Consider the following 5,782-nt stretch of genomic DNA (forward strand, 5'->3'; position numbering starts at 1 on the left):
CCACTCTTAACATAGTGGAAGAATCATACTTTGGATATAATTAAAAATACATAGTGAGGATCACATGATAGATTAATTAATTAGTTTTTCTTTGATTCAAGCCGTGATTTCCGTCGATATTCTCTCCCCACTTTCGGCTATAACGGCTTTTTTGTTTCTTGGCTCGATCTCGATCTTGGCCGATCTCAGTCTTAATCGGTCTCTGGGTCTCAGCTCGATCTTGGTCAAACTCGTTATCGATCGGTCTCTGGGCTAGAGCTCGATATTGGTCGAACTCGATATCGATTGGTCTCTAGGGCCCGACCTTGATAACATAACTTCGCATCATGGCTTCGATATTATAATAATAAACCTCGGACCATTATATTCCAATCTCGATTTATCATAAGAAGGGCAGACTCGGTTTTGACCGTATACAGATAGTCCCCTTGTTTCTTGGAAAGAAGATGACGAGAAACTATATGAATTTTCGATCTTCGACTTAGTGGATGATGATGTCAGCGTTGAGCCCGATTATGACGTATGTTACAAACGTTCCGTCGGTCTAGTTATCAAGGTATTAAATGTTTGTCAGTCGTTGGTCGGCCACTACCGGTTCTGAACCGTAATCACCAGGTTATAAATATTCAAATTCTCATCCTCATCCAAACTTTTCACTCAAAAGCTTCTCCTTTATTCTTGCATCTTCTTCAGAAAATTCCTCTGCTTCATACACTTCATCTTTTTCAGAAAATCCCTCTGCTTCATATAATTTACATTGCATACAACCCTAATTTTCTTTTCCTTTATTCATCAATGGCGAAAACCTCCAAAACAGTACCGCAAAAAGAGGCCGCTTCTTCATCACGACCTGCCGGCGGCGAGGATTTGGCGGAGCCTCGTCCCGAGGAGTTCGCTCCAATAGGGTGCTCAACTGTCATCGATTTTAAGGTTGAAAAACCTTCTTCGGTACCGGTCCGATCTCGAGGTACCAGTTTTCAATCACCGAGAAAATTCTCGACAAAGTAAAACAGGAATGCAACTGGGGCGACAAGCACATGGTAGTCCCATCGCCTGAGGAATCAATTACCACCCACGTGGAAGGGTTCTTAAGCGTTTATACTTATCCATTCATGTTGGGCCCGTTAGATCCTGTTATCGTCGCCTTTTGTCAAAGATATGACATGACCCTAGGCCAGATCCACCCTTCTTTTTGGAGAATAGTGATTCTCCTCCGATTCTTCTCAAGTAAAATCGAGGGGTGTTTATTCACCCTCGATCACCTTATGCGCCTTTATAGTCCCCGACTCTATCGAGGAGGGTTAATCAAACTTGCTCGCCGAGTGACCAAAGCTCCGTTCTCGAGTATAGACGAGACTCGTGATCGAGGTTGGATGCGCCGATTTGTTCGAGTCAAAACCTCGGACCTGATCCATGCCGGTGACATGCCATTTCCTGAAAAATGGAATATGAACTGTGAGTACTTATTTTCCTTCGAGCGTTTTAATTTGTGACTACCTTTCATTTCCTTGATCCATTTTTTCTTTCCTATTACAGCTGTGACTCGGATGCCGAAACCGATTCCGGACCTTAAATAATGGGTTGAAGGTCTGGTGCTACAGAACCGTACTCTGAGCGCGCTTGGGTGGAATTATCAAAGGGTCGATGGGAGGCCCGTAGTTATGGTGAGTTTCTTTCTTAGTTTGTTTGTCGTTCGATCTTCTTTTTTTTCTTACCCTTTTTTTTTCCTTTGTAGGACTTGAGAAGGATGTTGCCATGAGGCCCTCATCTTGTGATGAAGAGGTCCCTGTCCCGAAGCAGGTCAAAGAGAAGAAGAGAAAAGATGCACCGAGTTTCCCGGTCTCGGAAAAGAAAAAACCGGCGAAGAGAACTCGCAAGCCCAAGGGCGGCTCTGGTATCATGCCTCCAGACTCGATCCGCCGATTAAGGGACGAGCCCAAAGAAGGAGAAGAGGAATTAGCCTGTGTACGGGCTAATGTTGTGATACAACAATCCTCTGAATCGGCGGAGGTAGATAAGGGAGCTTTGGCCATAATTCCTGAACAAGGAAAAGCCGAGACTATTCCTTCTCGAGCTGAGATGGTTGAAGGAGAGACTGAGGGTAGGACTTCTCGGGCAGCAGAGGATATTTCGAGAGACAATCTTGGGATAGTCGATATTACGGGATCCCTTCAATTTTCAGATGCTATGATCCGCGAGGCCAATATGTTGGAAGGTCGGTCTTACGAGGGCATTCAGGAGTCGACCGATATTTAAGGTTTTTTGGATGGGCTCGAGTCCGCTGCTTCGTAGGATAATACCGAGTTCGGTGGATTATCGGTACCGAAGAAAACATCATGGTCGGGTGCTGCCGAATTTTTATCGGGCCTAAAATTGGTGGACCGATTCCCGGCCCCGAGTGTTGATCCCGACCATAGGCGGAAAATAGTACTCTCCGTCCCGGAGGATGCCCGAATGTTTTCTCCCCCCGTGGGGATTGCCAGTTACCTTCGGTCCTTGGTGACCGAAGAGGATAAAATCGTGATGAATGCAGTAGGACCCGCCTGCCTTTTCAATGAGGCCCAACATGCTCTGAATCAGGTAACTTTTATGGCATCTCTGTTGTTTCTTTTTACACTTAGAGTTGTAGATAATTCTAATATTCTTTCCCATGTTTGTAGGCTTCGATGTTAAATCACGAGGCTTTCCTCCGAATCCGAGAGGAGCATGAGATCGAGGTTCAGAACCTCACTGAGAAGAATGACTCCTAAAAACTTCATAGTTAGAAACTTCGAGCAGACTTGGCAGCGGCTCGGGATGAGCACCAGGAGATGGCTGAGCAGGTATTCCGAATTCTTCACGATTGTGAAGATGAGTTGGAGATAACCACTAACAATCCGATTTTGCTGGTTCGTAAGAGGCTTGAACAGATCGGACGGCTCAATTCGCAGGTAGATGAGCTAATGACTGATAAGTAGGTATTTTGACCGCTTATTTGCTCTTTTTTACTTGCGTTTTAGCTCAAAAATGCTTAAAGGTATTCCTGAGAACTAATAAAATGTGCTTTCGTGCAGGAATACTGGGAGGCGAGCCAAAGAAGTCAAAATCAACTCATATAGGAGTCAAAAATGGACAAGGACCAAAACAAGGCAAAAAGGCCCACAGTGCGGACCGCACAATACTGTGTGCGGCCGCAGAACAATGAAACATCACTGTCAGATGTCCTTCAGAGTATGCGGACCGCAGAAGAGGAGATTCAGAGAGTTAGTTTTTGGGCATGCTAAGATATACGGACCGCACCATAATTGTGAAGTCGCAGGATGACAAGTGCGGCTGCACTCATAATTGTGCAGTCCGCAGAAGAGAAGAATCAGAGAGCCATGTTCCAGTCCAAGTTCAAGTGTGCGGCCACACTCAGAATTGTGCGGTCCGCACAATCAAATGAAGTGAGGTCGCATCCCACTTTTATGCGACCGCAGGAGGCCCAGTTGATCAGTCAAGCTCAGAGTGCAGACCGCATACAGAATTGTGCGGCCGCACAACCTCCACAGGGGCATTTTTGTGAGATATTTTTAGCTTAGTATAAATAGAACTTTTTGTTATTTTTAGGGTAAGTTTTGTTTTGGGAGAGCACCTGAGCCGTTTTTCTTTACTGTTTTGAGTAATATTATACTAGGTTAGCTTCTAAACATTAGATTTTCTTTCCCTAATCAACTATTATGCATTCTATCTTAATTTCTTCTTGTATTTCTTCATTTTTCATGAGTAGCTAATTTCTTTACTGTTAGGGTTGTGGCCCAATCCTAGTGTGGGTACTTAATGGGTGTTTGATTTAGGACTTTTTTGTAATTGGGTTAGTGATATTTAGCCTAGTTCTTGCTTGAATTCAAGAATTAATGGTTGCAAATATTGATTCATGCCTAATTGACCTAGTCTCTACTTGAGAAAGAGAGACTAAGTCTAGGAAAATTTGGATAACAAGAAATTGGGGTGAACTCAAGAAATTGATAGCCCCAATTTAAAGGGTTGAATCTAGAGATAGTAAGACCCGACTTGAGCATTTTTTATCACTTGTTTTGTGTAATACACATTTGGACTTGAGAAAGCCAAATTAGGCAAAATTACTCAAATTACCGAGAGGTATAGAGTGGATAATTGCGTGTGATTGCTATATTACAACCCCGACCAATCAAACTTGCCCTAGAGTTTACAACCCATTAGGCAACTACCTAGGTGGAAGTCACGACCCTAGATCTTTTATCATTTGGAAAACAACCAAAACCAAAAATATTGTCTTCTAGTTTTATAATCGCAATCAATAGTTTAAAGTAGAAGTAGAAACAACAAACAAGAATGTGGAAGTGTAATATAAGGCATATCGTACAATTACACTAAATATATACCTAATCCCAATTCTAACTCCCTGAGGATTCGACCCCGACTTGCGTTGGGTTTTATTATTGCTTCGACCGCCTCACTACTTATATTTGTGGTGTGAGTTTGGGCGACATCAATTTTTTGGCGCCGTTGCCGGGGAGTTAAACGGATTTAGCTATATATATAGGTTTTTGTGTGATTTGTCTTGTTTTCCTTCTGAGTCACTAATTTTGTTTTTGAATTGCTTATAGGTACGAGAATGGCTCTCAACAACGAGCCCATTGGTAATTTGCCATTGGGGGAGGAAGTGGACGATAATCAAGGAGATAAGGTTCTTCCTGAACCTCACACAAATAGGCGAGGCCGACCGCCTCATGATAATGTCCCCCCTCCCAACCTCCACCAAGAGCGGCAGCGCACCGGGTGTTGCCGAACGAGGGTTATGCAAGTGTTGTAGTCCTGCCCCGCATTAGGGCGGGCAACTTCCAAATTACCAATGTGATGCTTACACTGCTTGAGCAACGAGGATTCTTCACCGGGGCTCCAAATCAAAATGCTTGCAAGCATCTCAAGGGGTTCGTCGATACTTGTTGGGGGAGAAAGCAAACCAATGTTTCCGAGGACGCGTTGAGGTTGAGGCTATTTCCCTTTTCTTTACGGGGAAAAGCATTGGACTGGCTAGAGAGATTTACCAATCATTCCATCCATACATGGGATGAGTTGGCCGAAAAATTCATTGCCAAATTCTTCTCTCCGGGGCACATGGCTACACTACAGGATGAAATTCTAGCGTTCAAGCAAGAGCCCAATGATCCATTGCACGAGATTTGGGAAAGATATCGTACCATGGTTAAAGAGTGCCCGAATAATGATATGACCGAGGCCATAATCTAACAAACTTTCTACAGGGGGATCAACACAACAAATCAATATGTGGTAAATCAACTTGCCGGCGGGAACTTCATGAATACACCTTATGCCGAAGCTTGTGAAATTTTGGATGAGATGGCGGATACCTCATCGGCATGGCAAAGTAGGGCCAATGTTCCGCAAGGTGACCCCAATGTCATTCACCTACACAAGGAACTACATGATCATGGGCAAGCTATCCCAGAGTTAACAACCACAATAAACCAATTGGCCAAAGCTCAGCTGCAACAAGTTCAAGGGCCGAAACAAGTGAATGCGATGGAAGGTGTAAATATGATAATGAACAAGAGACGGCAAAAAGGTCAACGAGGGCAAAGCCATCCGAAACAATTCATGCAAGATGATAGTGGGTATGACCAAGGTGATTTGTATAATGAGCGAAAAGAAGAAGTGCAATACGTCAAAAATTACCAAGGGCAAAGGAACAACTCTCAAGGCCCGAATCAATAATGGCGATCTCAAGGAAATCAAGGAAATTGGAACAATCAAAACCACC

This window comes from Nicotiana tomentosiformis, chromosome 6 (assembly GCF_000390325.3).
Source record: "Nicotiana tomentosiformis chromosome 6, ASM39032v3, whole genome shotgun sequence".
Taxonomy (NCBI): Eukaryota; Viridiplantae; Streptophyta; class Magnoliopsida; order Solanales; family Solanaceae; genus Nicotiana; species Nicotiana tomentosiformis.